Here is a 20,764-nt window from a genome sequence, read left to right as displayed (position 1 = left end):
ATAATAAAGGGGGGCCTCTCAATCATTATTGACTGAGAATGCAGATAAGAATTGAACAAGCTGATATAAGATTTTCAAAGTCTGTGCAAAAGGAAAAAGTTGACAGTGATTTTGAACAAGAGTAATGTTAATAACGAACTAACTTTGTTGAAGGTTGGTTGGAAAATCAAGAACAGATAGAGTGAATTGTGGTTTAAAGCCAGAGAAAGATATAGAAGCAAGAAAGGGTGTAGGTTATATGCAAAATATTTGGAAAAGAATTAGATTGTCTGATGCTACAAAGGGCAGACTGTGTAAAGGGGTTGTTAAGTTCTGAACCAATTCCTTTTTATTGACGCGAAGTTAAAAAAAGAAAAAAAAAAAGTTTGAGTTCAGTTATCTGTGTAATTTGTGGAGTAAATCTTGAATATATGATATGATGGATCAGAATGGTTCAGCTATGTGGAAAGAATGGATTATGATAGGTTGGTCGAATTATAAATTATAATTCGGTTATATGAGAAAGGAAGAAAGTTCGACCAAGTCATTGTATACACACACACACATATATATAATATATATATATATATATATATATATATATGTATATATATATTTATATTTATATATTTTTAGGTAGTAGATAGGCCAGGGCACCAGCCCTCCGTTGAGATACTACCGCTAGAGAGTTATGGAGTCCTTTGACTGGCCAGACAGTACTACATTGGATCCTTCTCTCTGGTTACGGTTTACTTTCCTTGCCTATACATTCACCGGATAGTCTAGTCTACTCTTTACAGATTCTCCTCTGTCCTCTTACACCTAACAACACTGTGATGACCAAACAATTCTTCTTCACTCAAAGGGTTAACTAGTGCACTGTAATTGTTCAGTGGCTACTTTCCTCTCGGTAAGGGTAGGAGAGACTCTTTAGCTATGGTAAGCCGCTCTTCTAGGAGGACACTCCAAAATCAAACCATTGTTCTCTGGTCGTGGGTAGTTCCATAGCTTCTGTACCATGGTCTTCCACTGTCTTAGATTAGAGTTTTCTTGCTTGAGGGTACTCTTGTGCACAGTATTCTGATTATTCTTCCTCGTATTTTATAGTTTATATAGAAAATATTATTTTAATGTTGTTGCTGTTCTGGAAATATTTTATTTTTCCTTGTTTCCTTTCTTCACTGGGCTACTTTCCCTGTTGGGGCCCCTGGGCTTATAGCATCCTGCTTTTCCAATCAGGGTTGTAGCTTAGCAAGTAATGATAATAATAATAATAATAATAATAATAATAATAATATTTGTATATACTGTATGTATATAGATATATATGTATTTATATATGTAAATATATATATATATATATATATATATATATATATATATATATATATATATACATTATATATATATATATATACTGTATATATATATAAAATATATATTTATATATACTCTCTCTCTCTCTCTCTCTCTCTCTCTCTCTCTCTCTATATATATATATATATATATATATATATATATATATATATATATGTATATATACTGTATATATACATATATATGTATATATACATATATATGTATATATATACTGTATATATATACATATATATATATATATATATATAGTTAGTTAGTTAGTTAGTTAGTTAGTTAGTTAGTATCAGCCGTTACTAGTCCACTGCACAGCATAGGCCTCAGACATGTCCTTCCATTCCATCTGTTTGTGGTCTCTCTGTGACAGTCCTCACCCGAAATTATTTCGTCCATCTGTCGCCATCTCTTCCTTCCCCTGCTTCTTTTACAATCTCTAGGGACCCAATCTGTGTTTTTTAAATGTCCAACTAATGTTTGTCATTCTTATTATATGTTCTATCCATGTCCATTTCTTTTTCTTACTTGTTAGAATATCCTCTACTGTAGCTTGCTCTCGTATCTATGTTGCTCATTTTCTGTCTTTTAGTGTGTTATTGCCATTATTATAATTAGGATAAGCACCGCAACAAAACAATTACAGCTAAAATTATCATAATTTATATATCACACGTAAAAAGTATCAGTGAAAATAGATGTAGAAACTGCTGGAAAAAGACACTGTGAAAAGCATATTGCATTAACATTATTCCCTTAAAACAAACCGTGAAATGATTGTACATTGGGCGGTATTATTCTGACAGTATATTTAGAATTCATTGACAGTGGGCTCCTCTATTTGCATTTTGGAAATGCCAAGCCAATCCGTCATTTTTCATTTTATGTTCTTTTAGTGTCATGCAGTTCGTGTGGGCGAAAAGCTTGTCGACATGTGCAAATCATCGCAAATTCCAGTGCCATTTTCCAGAGGTGTTGAGCGTTGTGTTACCTCGGTTTCGCTGTTATTGTTACGTTTTCTTCTTTATTCCTGGTTTCATATCACGTCGTCTACATTGCTCGCTTCCTGGAAAAGCAGAGTGTACATATGTGATCCTATTTCATGCTTGTGATCTTCCATGTTTATTAATCCTGTATCTCCCTTTCCATGTTCTTTTCTTGCGATGAATATTGTTGTCGATGCATTAATCAAACATTCTTCAAGCTCTTTCGTATATGACTCATCTCCGTGTTTTGGAATGGAGGTTATGCACGCACGCACACACGTATATGCGGGTATGTGTGTGTATGTATATATATATATATATATATATATATATATACATATATGTATTATATATATATATATATATATATATATATATATATATATATATACACACATATATATATATATAGGTTAGGGAAGCTACCTCGGACTTCGTAGAAGTCTGTGGCGCTGGTTCAATTCCGCAGCCGACCAATCATAGAAGCTGACACTTTGCTATCCTTTTAGACACCTCAAGATTATGTATGTGATCGATGGATAGGTTTCCTTAAAAACAAATTGCTGTTACAGACTAATACACACACAAACAAAGCCACTCCAACACCTTGTAAAAACGTAACAGACACCTTACACTGTCTACCTAACTGCGCCAAGACTTCTTGCTGCTGGGAGGAAGGACGCTGGTGACTGGTATGATACATGTACATACGATACCGGGGTCTAAAGCGATGTCAGGCAGGGCAGCCGATGGGGACTACGGTCTACCCCAAAGCCAAATCAAGTCCTTCAAAGAAGGCAACCGTGCGTACCCCATACTAAAATGAGAAAAAAGTACGTTAATAGAATATATATAATCTATATATATATATATATATATATATATATATATATATATGTACATATATATATATATATATATATATATATATATATATATATATATATATATATATAAAGTACTCCAACCATGAATACAGTATATTCAAGTAATGCGGCAGCCTTAGTGGCGTCAACGTGTTTTGGACTGGAATTCTCCTATTTTCTCAGCTTCTTAAAGTTTTTAGGCGTAAGCCTTTGTTTTAATAAACGATGAATTTTTCCTTTTCTTCATACTTTATTCACTACGGCACTGTTTCGACAAAATTATATCTTTTAACATGTGATTACTGGTTTTTATAAGTTCTTTTATACATGAGTTTCTACAAATATTACGATTAATTATTTTGAGATTGTATTCCAAAGAAATTAAAAATTCTAGAAATTATAATATATGAATTTTAAGCAGGGTGAAAATGTAATAAAGAGCCTTTATATTAAGCTAAAGAATCTTGATGAGTATTTCTAATGTTCAGAATGCTTTTGAACATCGTTTGATATAATATTCCCTTTGAGATTTGAGTTTCGAGGAGAGAGAGAGAGAGAGAGAGAGAGAGAGAGAGAGAGAGAGAGAGAGAGAGAGAGAGAGAGAGATAGACGCGAAATCGGAAATCTTTCTTCTTCTTCACCTCCTTAAGTTTAAAGGGCAATCGAAAGCTCTTCTTCCCACCTCCCATCCCACCCCGAGGAATCATAGCCAACCATTATCGACTGCAGATGGCGTGAAGCTGTGAAACAAAGTTTTGATTGGTTACATTTAGAATGCATCTCCTTTTCGCCAGAAGACGGTTTATGGCCCTTTCTCGAACTCTGGGTCTGGAAAAAAACTCTGGCTGACACAACTTTCTTTTCATTCTCTTCCAACATTTGAAAAAATTAGCTTCTTGATCTCTTTTGCTGCCTCTACTTTTTGTTAAGAGGATCTTCAGTTAAGAGGCCAGCTTTCTAAAGAAATTGCTTGGAATTATTTGGCCTATTCGAAAAGATAGATAATTATGTGTTTTATTGAAAACCCTCCCAATTTGTAGTATTAAAAAATAAACGTATTAAATATGTTCAGTGATAACATTAAGAAATAAACGTATTGAAAATCTTTAGTGGCGACCAGATAAAGCCACCGAGGTAGTTCTCTGATAATAAGCAAGATAGATGTATATTGATATGTAAACCTCTGAGTTATGATAATATTACACGGAATAAGAAAATTTTCTTGTTTAGACGGATTGATATAAATTAACCAAATAACTGAAGTGGAATCAGTTTACCCTGGGCTGATCACTATTGTATTGGATCTAAATTTAATACCCTGTAGTTTAGCTCTCTCTCTCTCTCTCTCTCTCTCTCTCTCTCTCTCTCTCTCTCTCTCTCTCTCTCTCTCTCTCTCTCTCTCTCTCTATTCTATGTTAACCACATTTTCCTTAAATTTAGCATTTTTATTGTGGAAAGTTTTGCTGTTATCTTTACTTATAGACCTAAACTAGATTTTTGTTTTTTCTTAGAAGATACCAAATTCTACTCGTAATTTTGCTGTAATAATTTTTTTTTTTTTTTTTTTTTTTTTTTTTTTTTTTTTTTTTTTTTTTTTTTTTAGCAAACGTTTTGTTGCCTCTTTTTTTAAAGATGCGATGGTATTTAGCATTTTTCTTATATACAATAAGGGATCCTTTCCGGTTAGTATGTATATTTTCTTGGACACTACATATGTAATTAGCAATAGTTTCTAAGCCAGTAAAAACATTTATGGAATATATATCTCCACTATATAATTAAGAGGAAGTGTCTGGCTGTGTATATATATATATATATATATATATATATATATATATATATATATATATATATATATATACATGATAAATTTTGCACATTTAGACGTGTTTTTCATATTCAAACAAGCCATATATATTTTTGATACATTAATATCTGGATTCTCTTAACAACCTCGGGATCAGAGCCCCAGGCGAAATCACACAAAGACAAGAGCTTGGGTCCGGCCGGGAATCGAACCCTTGTCGGCAAGCTTGTATAGACAGTGACTAGCCACTTTCTGGCTTAGTCACTGTCTTATTTGAATATATATATATATATATATATATATATATATATATAAAGTATATGTGTCTTTCTTTTGTGTAACGCTGGGAGTCATTGCCAAACGTATGACTACTCGGTATCTACGCGTCCCTCGGGTAGGGGGAGAGGGAGTAGTTTGAGAAAAGGGGAGGGTATGGATAGGGTTGAATCTTTGTGGGTGTGTGTGCATATCTATGTAAATACTTAGCCGTCATTTTTAGGGGGGTTGCGTACACTGAAATGTGTATATATATATGTGTATATATATATATATATATATATATATATATATATATATATATATGGGTGTGTGATGGGTTATACCTTATCGAGGTGAAATGGTTTGCGTGTCGCCATGATCAGCAAGGTTGTACTATACAGTCGTCTACTTACAGTAGGTATATGAATAAATCTATATGTATGGGAGTACAGTATATCTGTATACATGTGGAAGATTAGAAATATTCACGTTGATATATATGTATACAGTATGTCCGTAAATATATGTTTATACTTTTATTTATATATAATTACACACATCTGTATATATATGTATATATATATATATATATATATATATATATATATGTATATATATATATATATATATATATATATATATATATATATATATATATATATATATTTATTTATTTATTTATCTATTATCTCTCCATGCACATATTCTAGGAAGACAATGTACAGAACCTTTTTTTTTTTTTGTCGATTCGAATAGATACCAGCTCTCCGTGAATTATTTATAAAGAGAAAGACTTTATTTGAGGCCCTTCCTAAAACAGATTCCCATGGTTTTGCACAGCAACCAAGCTCATGATTATTTTATAAGAAAACCTTTCTTCGAAGCCCCGACCGCACTGAAGAAGTTCTCCACAGCTCGTCAGAGAGTCCTTGAAGCTACGACGGAAGTGCTAAGCTTAATGAAGTACGCCTGTTGAGCAGATCCTGCTTTTCCACATACCTGCAGCACACATTCTCTCTCTCTCTCTCTCTCTCTCTCTCTCTCTCTCTCTCTCTCTCTCTCTCTCTCTGAACGTACAATCATTGTAAAGCTTCATTTCTTTTTACTGGGTGAGGAGGAAGATGGAGGTTGTTGTTGTTGTTGTTGTTGTTGTTGTTATTGTTGTTTAGTCTTACAAACGGAAGTAGCAGTAGCTGCATTCTCGTTAGTATTTGTAGCTAATTATCATTGCATCCGGAGCTCTTTTGAGGTACGTCCGTTGTTGACGACTTTGACAAAAAGACATGATTTGTTAATCAGGTTTTTTTAAACTCTGTGTGGTTTATTTCAGGAGAATGTGGTGGTGAAACCACGACAATTTTCGACGGGTTTTGTTGTTGACTGCAAAAGCTAGTTTTTATAAATATGGCTTTAGAACGTAATTTACAAAAACTATTGTTTTTTAAATGTTCACTTCCTGTGATACTGATATACTTATATACATATAGAGAGAGATATTCTTAAGCATTAAAGTAATATTCGGGTTATTTTTTTTACTCTAATTACTTCCCACCTGTGGTAAGGGAGCCGAAAACTACCTAGCGAGAACCCTTGCATTTTACATGCAGTCCTTCCTAACGTAATATTTGCCGCAAAAGTTAATGTTATGTATGTTTCAACCTGATACATATAACTAACTTTGATTATTTTATCTCTTCTCTCTCTATCCCTATCCTCATCAACTGCGTCTCCCAACGGTAGTTTAACAAACAGGGTATCTAATGCACAGCCTAAGTCAAAAGAGGCCTACAGGGTTTTTAAATTACTGACCAATATTGCTCCTTACCTATTGTTGGTGTTGTTGCCGTCGTAAATTAAGCCAGGATAGTACTGAATATTCAAGTGGCATGCGTTGTTCTTTTCTCCCAACATCGAATCATTTTAAGCTCTCTCTCTCTCTCTCTCTCTCTCTCTCTCTCTCTCTCTCTCTCTCTCTCTCTCTCTGGTCTGAACGTACAATCCCTGCAAAGCTTCGTTTCTTTTTACCGGGAGAGGGGGAAGGAGGAGGAGGCTATTGTTGTTGTTGTTGTTGTTGTTGCTATTGCTGTTGCGTCGTAAATTAAGCCAGGGTAGTACTGGTACTGTTGCTATACATCGATGACAGCCCGTAAGAGAAAATTACTTGAATGAATAGAAATTCAAGTGGCATGCGTGGATCTTTTCTCCCAACCCCGAATCATTTCAAGTCCTTGAAAATTTGTAATTGCTGTCATTATTACTCTGTAGTTTGTCAGCATAGTGCCCTGCCAGGGGAAATTGAATACGATTTTGTCCTCCATCCATGTTGGATGATTGATTTATTGATTTTGAGGTTTCTGGAATCCCGACATCGAAGGTTATTGACGCCGATATCGTTTGTTATAGGTAAGGAATAAAAAGAAATCAAATTTGAAGTCATAAAAGTGGAGTTTTCCTAGCTTATGACTGTATAAATTTTTAGGAATGGTAATCCGTACTGATAATATTACGGTCAACTTACCACTACTATCTATTTAGAGGCCCATAACATCTCCCTTTTTAATATAACTAATGAACTAGGCTTCTGATTAATATGACACCGAAACAACTAGTTTGTTACTCGGACCTAGTTAAGAAAAATGGGTTCAAGCATCTACTCTGCATTATTATCTTACTGTATATCGAGAAATGTCATCTGAATTTTTGTGGGCATTGTGAAAATGAAATTGAGACCTGGCGTGTGTCGATTATGACGTAGGGCCCCGTGACGTTTACATCTGCCACGCCCCCTTTCTGTATGGTTATTATATCAGTGCAAGAAATTATATATATATATATATATATATATATATATATATATGTATATATATATATAGATATATATGTATATTTGTGTATATATATATATATATATATATATAAATAAATAAATAAATATATATTTTTGGGCTCAAGCCATGTCGTCCTGATGGAAGTTCCTATAGGGTAGCTTCCTAGGGTATATTACAACTACAGCGATATTCCCAGAGAATTTACCTTAAGGTACCCAGAATTCTAACTCCTGGAGCGAATATCCCTAATGAAAGGGATATCGCGACATATCAGAGGACGTATTCTTGACACGCCATATGGCAATCTGCACCCCAAACAGAGATAACACATCGAGGGGTCAATTGGCAAGAAAACGAAAACGGGAAAGAAAAAGGGGAGCCGCTCCCAAGGCTCCCTCTTCTCCAGTTTCGTAAGCGTGCCTGGCGCCAATCCTGGCGCCATCTGCATTCCTTTTTGCGTAGCTTAACAACTTGGTGTTTTTTCCTGTGTTTCTCGCAAATCTTGGATTTATTCAGCTTTTCATGGCTTCTCCAACTTCCTCGGCCTCTGATAAGTTGAGTACCATTTCTTTTATGTATAAATGTAGGCTCTTGGTAAATTTTAAAGTGATTAATAGTATTAATCTTGGTTACAAGAGCCGTTGCCTACCGGAGGCGTCATGGACGCTGTCGCTCGCTAGGTATGAGTTTTAGTTAGCCAGAGCGACATTCCCGGTTGTTTTGCTTTAATAAATTTTAGCTATTTAGCGTTACATAGGATTTCCTTTCGTGCTTTAGTATTATTTTGGCGAAGTATTCGCCAACTCTGGCCTACGCTAGGCCATGTAGACTAGTCGTTTGGTCCTTGTACTTCCTGTATGATTTTGGTTTTCCGAGTGTTTTAAAATTTTATTGAAGCTTTAGGCTGTTTTTTATACATTTAAGATTATGTTGAATATTTCCAAGATAGTATACGAGTGAGTTTCGGTGATTTAGGTAATCGATTCTCTTGGTGCCTAGGCTAAGTTGCTTATGGAGCCTTAGTATACTTTCTCATACTCCCCGGTTGCTTTCTTTTTTTCGGAGGAGGTATGCAATCCCTTTCCCTCTGTTTAAGCCTTGGGCTTATCCCTAAGTGGTTTATCTGAATTAACTTTCGATAAAACTATACTGGGGTGTTACTGTACCTCCCTGTTCCAGTAAGTCTGGTTTCAGAGAGGGACAGAACAACAGAGTTTTTAGTCTGAGTCTGTGTTTGTCTGGCTTGGGGTAGAGTCTCCCTCGCTGGCCTGACACAGACATAGGAGGCTTAGCCTCCTTATGTCACTACCGAAGGTTTCTGTACGAGATGATTCCTTCTTTTGTGATCTAGCAGACTAGTCCTTGTTGCTGTTCTCGGTGGGAGGATAAGATCCTTTCCCTGGGAGTAGCAACACCTTCCTTGCTTTGGTTCTTTGGGAGCTGGCAAGTATTGCTGGCCTCCCTCCTTGGATCTCCCTTAGGCTAAGATGAGTTTTCTTGGCTGCGGGTGATCCTTCACTAAAGCAAGGTTGGTAGGACCCTCTTTTGTCCCTTCCCCCTCTATCTCCGTAATGGCCTAGCCATTACAGTACTGTACGTCATTCTACATCTGGACCTAGGATAGGTTAGGATGTGGAATTGACTCAGTCCGTTGCCGGCCGGCAGAGTCTGCCGGCCGGCAAGGGTCTTCTGTTTTGAGTGCTGCCCGGACCTCCCTTGGTCCCTCATCCATGCCTGCCTGTAGAGCCAGACGGCATTGGTCAGGAAGCCTGAATTAGATTCTCCCCTTCCTTATATGCACTCTTTCGGATTGCCGGGCTTGGAGGTAGTTTACGCTCTTATCCCGGCATCCATTCTGTTTTCTTCTAGTGCTGTACCCGACCCGGCTGCCGGCCTGTGAGGCCGGCAGCCGGGCAGTCGTAGTCCTCTGGTTCTTTTGCTGCTGGCTGGCATCGGTTGTTTACCTTTGCCGGCCGGCTAATGTCAGCCCTTGTCTGCCGGTTGCTAGGAGCAGTGGCCGGCAGCCGGGTGCTACCTTGTGTAGCCGACATTGGCTGTTGCCGGCCGGCAGTTACTGCCGGCCGGCACATGCATTTGAACCAGCGTTCTGCCGCCTTATAGCTGTTAAGTAGTATACTTTAAAGCTAGTTATGGTGTGTGCCGGCCGGCAAGTGCCGGCCGGCACATTACCTTCTATACTGTACCAGTATTCTTCAGTATAACATATACTGTAGGAAGGAAACTATAGTATAAGTTTTGGTACAGCACTGTGTGTTCTAACACTTTTGTGTTGTCTTGCACAGCCCTTTGGTGTTGCCTTACAGATAAGAAAGTGAGTGCTTTCTTGTCTATTATCCGGGATTTTAAAATCATTGCTTAGGTGTGAGCTACACCTATTTCCTCTGGAAACTTTTCATTGGTTATTCTAGAAGAGATTAACCATACGATTTTATTATCTGGAAGGCTGCAACAATTGGTTGTGCGGGAAACACAAGTGTGTGTCTTTCCTTTCTGATTTGTTATGCTAAACTGTGCATATCCAGTGATACGTAGTTCACTTGATACTCATGGAAATTTCTTCTCTTTGCAGGAGGTACGTCCGAAGTGCGGAAGTGCTTTCTGCAACGTCCGCAGTAAGAACTTCTGCGGACATGAGTTATGTAGGAGGCACGCAGCATGCGCTGTCTCCAAGGGTGATCTCCGGTATTGGGACCCCCAGGTATGTACCGTGTGCTCTAACCTGATTACTGAGGCTTTTGATTCCCCTAGGACAGCGGAATCAAGGGATATAGCTAGGGAGAAGCTTCGCACCTGGGTAAGGGGCTTCCAGAAGAACACCTCTGGACCTTATCTTCCAAGTGAGAAGATGAGGGCTTACCTTTTTCCTAGGGCATCAGTTGATGCAGTGATTCCCCAGCCTCAAGAGGAGATCCCCCTAGTTCAGATCCAGGTGGATGCTGAAGTGGCGGTCGCCTTGCAAAACATCCAGTTGGACGACAGGATGTCAGACGTGTCCGAGCGTCTGGAGGAAGACCTCCTGGCAGGAGGCCAGGATGAAGATCAAGCCCCAGACATTGTAGAGGAAGAAGCCGACGAGGTGTCGGCTGCTCCGGTTCTGATCCCTGAACCTATTCCCTCAACATCGTCCGCTCTCCCAGTAGAGCTGGGACAGGCCCTCTCCTCCATTGTTGGAATGATCCAACAAATGCAGAAGGAGAATATGGAGAAGGCGGCTGCAATGGAACTGCAGATGCAGAAGCTTGCAGCATCACGTGGGCCCCAGAAAAGGCTCAATGTGAAAGACCTTCCCTTGTGCTCAGATGATAACCCGTGGAGATATGCTGAGCACATGCCGATGACGACTGGAAAGATCGTCATGTCGGATAAACTGGGTTCAGTTCCCCTAGAGGAGGTGGAATTCTGGCCCAGCAAAGGGTCATATCCGGACTGTTATGTCTGGTTGAGGAAGGAACCAGCTTCAAAGGAGGAGACAGAGCCGAAGGAGGTCATAGTGATGGACCATGCTAAGGCTCAAGCTTTGCTTTCATCTTCGATGAAAGAGAGGGGCTTCACAAACTCAAAGGTAGCTGCATTGAGTAAGAAGCTCCCTTCCTTTGTGTCCTCTCCTGCTAGAGCCTTCCCCTTTTTGCAGAAAGGGTTTGCGGCTGTATTAAAAGCAGTCGAGGCTGGCAAGCCTTGCCCCTCCCTGGAGGAGTGTAAACCCTTGTCGCTGGTCCTACCCATGGACCACAAGGACCGAAAGGACGTCCATCTTACCTTCTCTGTCGGGAAGTTGGAGGCTGATATTGCCGGACGTCAGTTCGGTGAGAACCTCCCTAAGCTGTCTGACTTTCTTTTGCGGAGAGAGCTCGAGACAAAAGAAAGACTGGCTGCCTCAATGTCTCTTCAGACCACTCTTGAGACGATGGCAAGTGACCCCAAGGTCCATGAAATGTTCATGGTAGTGGCCAAGACTCATCTGGCCACAGTGACGAAGGATCTTTACAGCTTCGTCAGGGCGAGGAGAGCTTGTAGGGAGTTCGTGTTCACCTCGGCTACGGTGAGGCACGAGCCAAGGAAACTAATCTCCTCCAACATTTGGGGCAAAGACCTTTTCCCTAGCGAATTGGTCAAAGAAGTTGTGGATAAGGCCGCCACGGAGAATAGAAATCTTCTCCAGAAGTGGGGCCTGTCTATCAAGAGAAAGTCTTCCCCAGATGAGGGTCCCCAACCAAAGAGGAAGACTAAAAGATCTAGGCTACCGTCTCGGCCAGCCAAGCCAGTTGAACAGCAACAGCAACAGCAATTGCCGATGCCGTCAGTGCCCCAGGTGGTGGCACAAACCCCGACCACTTTCCAATGGGTACCCCAGGCCGTGTCGACACAGTCCCCGGCATTCAACCCAAGGTTCGAAGGGCAGTCAACTTACTTTCGAGCAAAGCCTAGAGGAACAGCCAGAGGCTCGTCTAGGCGCCCCTCAAGGGGAAGGGGATTCAGGGGTGGTCGCGGTCAGACAGGCAAGACCTCTGGACAACAGTCCAAGTGAGGTGATACCGGTAGGAGGGAGACTTCAGAATTTTCGGGATCGGTGGACCTTCGATCCCTGGGCCCACAGCCTACTCAAGAATGGACTGGGCTGGAACTGGTACAGCACTCCACCCCCGTGCCCTCGGTTTTTCCAACACTCCACCCCCGTTCTGGAGGAGTACATCCAAGATTTGTTGGAGGAATAAAGTGATCCGAAGGGTAAAGTCCATCAAATTCCAAGGGAGGCTGTTTTGTGTTCCCAAGAAGGACTCGGGAAAAACTCGGAGTCATTCTGTACTTGTCGCCACTCAACAAGTTCATAGTGAACTGCAAGTTCAAGATGTTAACATTGCAACACATAAGGACCTTACTGCCCAAGAGGGCATATACCGTCTCCATAGACTTGTCAGACGCCTATTGGCACGTTCCAATCAACCGTCGACTCTCCCCCTACCTAGGGTTCAGGCTACAACGAAGACTATACGCCTTCAGAGCCATGCCATTCGGGCTAAATATAGCTCCAGGATCTTCACGAAGCTTGCGAGCGTAGCTCTCAAGCAATTACGCCTAAAGGGAATTCAGGTAGTAGCCTACCTGGACGACTGGCTGGTGTGGGCAGCATCCAAGACAGAATGCTTGCAAGCTTCCATTCATATGATCCAGTTCCTAGAGTTTCTAGGCTTCAAGATCAACAGAAAAAAGTCTCGACTTTCTCCATCTCAAAAGTTCCAGTGGCTGGGAATCCACTGGGACCTAATGTCACACCGTTTCTCCATCCCAGCGAAGAAAGGAAGGAGATAGCGGGTTCTGTCAAGAGACTTCTAGATTCCGAAAGGATATCAAGACGCGAGCAGGAGAAAGTACGGGGTTCTCTCCAGTTTGCTTCGGTGACAGACCCGGTGCTAAGAGCACAGCTAAAGGATGCAACCAGAGTTTGGAGAAGTTATGCATCCAACGCGCGAAGAGATCTGAGAAGACCAGTTCCGTTTCGTCTACGTACTCTTCTCAGGCCTTGGTCCCAAGCCAGACATCTAAAGAAGTCGGTTCTTCTTCAGCCACCTCCCCCGTCAGTGACAATTCACTCAGACGCCTCGAAGGAGGGATGGGGAGGTCACTCTCATCGGAAAAAAGTCCAGGGGACTTGGTCCAAGCTATTCAAGACCTTTCTCATAAACTTTCTAGAAGTTATGGCAGTGCTCCTTACCTTAAAGAAAGTCTCCCCGCGTCACTCGATCCACATATAGTTGGTGCTGGACAGCGAGGTAGTTGTGAGATGCTTGAATCGACATGGATCAAGGTCACCACCTCTCAACCAGGTGATGTTGGCCATCTTCCGATTGGCGGAAAAGAAGAAGTGGTACCTGTCGGCAGTTCACCTTCAAGGAGTCCGCAATGTGACAGCGGACGCTCTATCCAGGTTCACACCGATAGAGTCGGAATGGTCTCTAGACGCAGGATCATTCTCCTTCATCTTGAGTCAAGTCCCAGAACTGCAGATAGACCTCTTTGCGACGAAAGACAACAAGAAGTTGCCCCTGTACGTGTCCCCGTACGAGGACCCCTTAGCGGAAGCAGTGGACGCGATTTCCCTCGACTGGAACAGATGGTCCAGGATTATCTGTTCCCTCCTCACAACCTTCTGTTGAGGGTCCTCAACAAACTGAGATCCTTCAAGGGGGGTAGCGGCAATAGTGGCCCACAAGTGGCTGAACAGCGTGTGGTTCCCCCTGGCATTGGAACTAAGGCTGAAGTTTCTACCGCTACCAGACCCAGTTCTGACCCAGCGAGTCCAGAAGTCTACTGTCTGCCCTTCTTTACAGAAAACCCGGACCCTGCAGCTCATGATTTTCTCTCCCTAGCGGTGAGAAAGCGTTTTGGGATTTCGAAAGCCAGCATAGACTTCCTAGAGGAATGTATGTGCAAATCTACTAGAAGGCAATAAAGTTCCGAAAGCCTGCACTAGGCTCAGACCTTCAGCACCTCCAAAGCCCATTTCATGGTCTTTAGACAAAGTTCTTCATTTCGCTTCTCTGTTGAGCAATGAGGAGGGTGCGTTAAAGGATTTGACCCAAAAAGTTATTATCCTATTTGCACTCGCGTCCGGGGCCAGGGTTAGTGAGATTGTAGCCCTCTTGAGAGAGGAAGGTCGTGTTCAGTTCCTGGATGGGGGAGAACTGAACCTGTTTCCGGAGCCTACTTTTCTCGCCAAGAATGAGTTACCCACCAACAGGTGGGGTCCCTGGAGAATCTGCCCTCTGAAAGAAGATGCATCTCTATGTCCAGTAGAATGCCTAAAGGTCTATCTTCATAGAACTTCAGACTTCAAGGGTGGTCAACTATTCAGGGGAGAAACATCAGGCTCAAATTTATCACTGAATCAACTCAGGGCGAAAAATCACATATTTTATTCGCAGAGCGGATCCTGACAGTACACCCGCTGGTCACGATCCGAGGAAGGTTGCTTCATCCTTAAATTTCCTTAATTGTATGGATTTTGAACATCTTCGTTCATACACTGGCTGGAAGTCTCCCAGAGTGTTCTTTCGCCACTATGCGAAGCAAGTGGAGCAACTAAAGAGTTCTGTGGTAGCAGTGGGTTGCGTCGTTAACCCTGCTGTTTAACTCTGCGAGGAACAGTGGTTTTAATTGGGACGATTAATTCCAGGGTGAGTGTGTAGTTACATACTGTGCTACAAACTAAGTGAGGGCACTTAGGTGCCCACGTTGACTGTTCCACTTCCAAAGGTGAACCTAGGATAAGTGCAGACATGTGTGCCGAGCGTTTCTAACGCTAATGTGATTGATTAGTAATACAGACTTTTCTGACCTTGATACCTCGGTATGTTAAAAGTGGCACTAATGTTTTTCTTTCAGATAAACAAGTTTCTGTTTACTATCATACTTATGCTTTAAGTTTTGGTTATCCTCTTCTTATATATATATATATATATATATATATATATATATATTATATATATATATATATATATATATATAATTGTTGTTAACCTGTCTGTTTATTGTCTGTCAATAAACTTGTTCTTGATAACCTTGCGTCTCCTTCACCTGTGTCAATTTATTGATATAATTGAGCATTCATTCTATGTATATTTATCTGGGATAATTCTAATAGATTGTTCCTTTATGCAAGCTATGTTGCATAGGTTTATGCTTTCCCTTAGCGGGAGGATTCCACCCCATAAGGGGATGGTGGCGGATTTACAGCTTCCTCCTATGCGGATATAAACCTTTGTCCAATACAAGTATTGTGCGGAGAACTGGTCGATATTTCATATTGATGCAGTGGTTCTTTACAAACTATGCTTTACGTAATATGGGGCGAGACCACTATATTAGCTTGCCTGGTATTCATACATAGGTATATGTACTCTTCGAGACTTTTCCAGAGTCTAGTAGGACTCTTCCCTGTAGGGGGCAGGAAGCTCTAACATGGTTTATGGTTAGTAGAAAAGATGTATAACGGTAACATCTTAGGTCTCTAGGTCTAGTCGACCGGGAAAAATTACCTCCGGGGAGTACGGCACGTTCTGAGAATCCACAGATACAGTAATGCTCTGGTATACTTCCATCAGGACGACATGGCTTGAGCCCAAAAAACGGATTTTGAGCGAAGCGAAAAATCTATTTTTGGGTGAGATGGCCATGTCGTCCTGATGGACCCGCCCATCCCTTTCTATGAAAGGGCTGTAGGACCCCTCCCTACATACAGTATCTGTAGCACCTCGTGTATCGCTACAAGGAATACAGATGGCGCCAGGCACGCTTACGAAACTGGAGAAGAGGGAGCCTTGGGAGGGGCTCCCCCTTTTTCTTTCCCGTTTTCGTTTTCTTGCCAATTGACCCCTCGATGTGTTATCTCTGTTTGGGGTGCAGATTGCCTTGTGGCGTGTCAAGAATACGTCCTCTGATATGTCGCGATATCCCTTTCATTAGGGATATTCGCTCCAAGAGTAAGAATTCTGGGTACCTTAAGGTAAATTCTCTGGGAATATTGCCGTAGTTGTAATATACCCTAGGAAGCTACCCTATAGGAACTTCCATCAGGACGACATGGCCATCTCACCCAAAAATAGATTTTTCGCTTCGCTCAAAATCCGTTATATATATATATATATATATATATATATATATATATATATATATATATATATATATATATATATACACCTTTGATAGAGATCAGGTGTTTTTATTTTTCAATACGGGTATGCAGTCATTAATTGGTTGAAGTTATGGAATTACTGTTGAGGGTGTGTACATAATATGATCATTATAAATATTTAATATGGCTGTGGACTGGAGGGAGGTAAAAGGATAATGATGCTTTATTAACAATAAGGGTATTGTACATAGATAGTAGTATAGCAGCTATCATTTTAATGAATAAAATTACAAGACTAAAGTACAATATATATATATATATATATATATATATATATATATATATATATATATATATATATATACACTATATATATATGTATATATATACCGAGAGAGAGAGAGAGAGAGAGAGAGAGAGAGAGAGAGAGAGAGAGAGAGAGAGAGAGAGAGAGAGAGAGAGAGAGAGAGAGAGAGAGAGAATGCATAATATTCAACTATACATGCTCATGATGGTACGCCATTAAACGTGACAATATGATACCAACCTATTCAATCCAATCTTCAGTTTATTGTTGTCTTGTTCCCTCTTGTAGTATGTTAAGACTCGCAACGCAAAAGCATTACGACAACCTTGTCGACAATGGTGAAGCAGTCTAGACATGATATGAAATGTCAATAGTAGGCAGTAAGCAAGGTGTCAGCTGGAGCCCTTGTCAATGCCTGTATCTAACAGACGTATACCTTCCCTAGTACGATCACCTCTCTGACTGCCATCTTATATTTTATTTTTTGTCTTCTTTTTAGTAAGAATTACCTATTAATTAAATAATAAGCACGAGTGAGTCTAAAAATTAGTTTATTTAAACATAATAACTATTCAGTATCTTTAGATTCCATCAAAAAGCAGTAGAATTCACTACAACTTATATATTATTTGATAACCATAGAGAAATGGGGCCGTGGCAGATGTAATCGTCACGGGGCTCAACGTCATGGTCGACACAAGTCATTCTGCGCTTATTGCCAGGTCTTAATTTCCGTTTTCACCATGCCCACAAAATTGAGAAGACATTTCTCGATTCAAAGTAAGACAGTAATGCGGAGTAGATGCTTGAATCCATTTTTCTTAATTAGGTCGGTGTTTCAAACTATGGTGTTTGATTTTCACATTAATCAGAAGCCTAGTTCATTAGTTATATTAATAAAGGAGGGTGTTATGGGCCTTTAAATAAATAGTAGGTACAGTACTATTGTTTAGGATAACAATATTTTAATTACCAAAATAGTAAGGAAACAAAAATACTTTTCAAGATCATCTGCCAAGGTTATTATTAAGGAAATATAAAGAAAAGCGCAGGAACCTCATCGATTTTAATCAGATTCCAGGATGGTGAAAATCATAATAGAAAAGTGATTTCATATTTCCAAGACCCTTTTCTCTCTTCTGCATCATGATGAAACCTCATTGGAATATGCAGTCTTAGTTTCCGACTCCCCCCCCCCCTCTCTCTCTCTCTCTCTCTCTCTCTCTCTCTCTCTCTCTCTCTCTCTCTCTGCTGAACACACGTAAATTTCTCTCTTCTGCATCATGATGAAACCTCATCGGAATATGCAGTCTTAGTTTCCGACTCTCTCTCTCTCTCTCTCTCTCTCTCTCTCTCTCTCTCTCTCTCTCTCTCTCTCTCTCTCTCTCTCTCTCTGCTGAACACACGTAAATAATACGTATGCGCCGGAGCGAACGATTTAATCAACTGGGTCTTAATGCGGCCCGAGCAAAGTTCTTGAAAATAATTTGGGGTGAATAGCGGAAGCGTTCACCGGAGAGGAGATTCTTTTGAAAATGGTGTACGATCTCTCATTATTTTTCTGTCATTTTACTTCCATCATGAATTCTGACGTAAGGAGAGTGTACTTAAGAAAAAAAAAAGACCCCATTCCACGGTCCCCTGACCCCATCCTAAGCCCGTCTCAAGACTCCTCAGTTCCCCCTTCCGAAGTTGTGGACAGATTGGGGTCTAAAATTCTTTTAAGATTTCTCATCAAAGGATTTCAGAGAAGAGCTTGTGTATTTGTCAACACATACCAGCGTTCTCCTAAAATGTTCCTACCGCAGTATGTGTGTGTGTATATATATATATATATATATATATATATGTATATATTATATATATATACAGTCTATATATATATATATATATATATATATATATATCCAGTCCTTTCTCTAATCTTTACTTTTGAAGAGTATGTCACCAGAAGAGCTAAGATACACACACCCATTATATATATATATATATATATATATATATATATATATATATATATATATATATGTATGTATGGATGTATGTATGTATGTATGTATATCTTGTCACGCTCAGGTGGAAGAGTAAGTAGTCATACTTTGGTGAGAGTGGTGTACCAACACTTGCTTCCGTCATCACACGCAAAGACGTTCAGACACCAGAGGGTTGTTTTCTTTGATTACTACCTCATTCATACTTTGAAATGTGAAATATATATATATATATATATATATATATATATGTGTGTGTGTGTGTGTGTGTGTGTGTATATACATATATATATATATATATATATATATATATATATATATGAATAAGTCAATTTATATATGTTTGTATATCTATATACACCAGCAACAACAACAACTACAAATGCAGCTTCATGTCTGGGGTTTGGCCAGTTTTCATCACGCTGGCCAGTACGAATTGGTGATGGTGGGATATTTTAGTCTTGTCCCTCACAGCCAATCAACCTAGTATGGCGATACGCAAACCCTTTAACTGCATCAAGGTATCCCCACCCAGAAAGGTATATATATATATATATATATATATATATATATATATAGATATATATATATATATATATCTATATATATATATATATATATATATATATATTTATATATATATATATATATATATATATATATATATGTGTGTGTGTGTGTGTGTGTAGATGTATATATATATATATATATATATATATATATATATATATATATATATATATATATAAGCGTGTGTGTTTGTCTGTGTTTATATATAATGAATGTGAGAATATGTAATATTTGTTAACATATAACCTTCGCTATATACAGTAAATGAGCATATAGAAGATATATGTAATTTCTTATAAGCATTTGAACAAACGTTTATAACATCATTTCATCGAAATGACTGGCAAGAAGCCCTTGCCAAAACCTTATTCACTTCTATGAGATATCTCAAGAGGTAGCAACACAATACTCTTGAACTGACTGAAGAAAAGAAACTGAAAATTATAGTAAGACCAGAGATACATATCTTACTGAGTGTACTGACAGAAAAGAATATGAAATTTGAGGGCATTTCTGTGCGGAATTGTAGCTAGAAGAGATTCAGGCCAACTCGCTCTGAATACGAATATCTGTGTAGGAAAAGTAATGACTGCACTATAGGCCTAACCACTACCAAAACCTCTATTCTAGATATACAGTACAGTGGTAGTCAAGCTCTTCAACACTTTCATAGGCCTAAACGCTACGGCACTCTAAATATATGCTGTGTCAATTTAGTTAGGAAGGCCCAACTCAGCAAAAAAAAGAGTAGATATTCCAGACTACAATGCATAATCAGATGGCGTTGAATATGTAGTTTTAAAGGCCTGTCAGTGAAAACAGTCCAGGACAATGTTGTTCGTTTAATCATTTGGAAATATGCAAATCAATGTTCCTTTAAATCTGTGTGAAGGTTGAACTGTTTGGTATTATAAGTGATTTAGTCAAAATAAGAATTGATTTTCCTGTCATCATATTCACTAATACAAATGAATACTTTCATTAATATTTATAGCATAGATAAGGAGTTTATAAAGGTTAGATTCGTTAAAGTTTTAATAATAATCGGTATATAATCTTTCTTGTATGTTCATTTGAAATGTTCACAGCTCAAGAGATACTTAGATAATTCGGAAACACATACTTTTCATAGAAAAATATTACCAAAATTA

The sequence above is a fragment of the Palaemon carinicauda genome, chromosome 38 (assembly GCF_036898095.1).
Source record: "Palaemon carinicauda isolate YSFRI2023 chromosome 38, ASM3689809v2, whole genome shotgun sequence".
NCBI classification, from domain to species: domain Eukaryota; kingdom Metazoa; phylum Arthropoda; class Malacostraca; order Decapoda; family Palaemonidae; genus Palaemon; species Palaemon carinicauda.
This window is presented reverse-complemented; position numbering follows the sequence as displayed.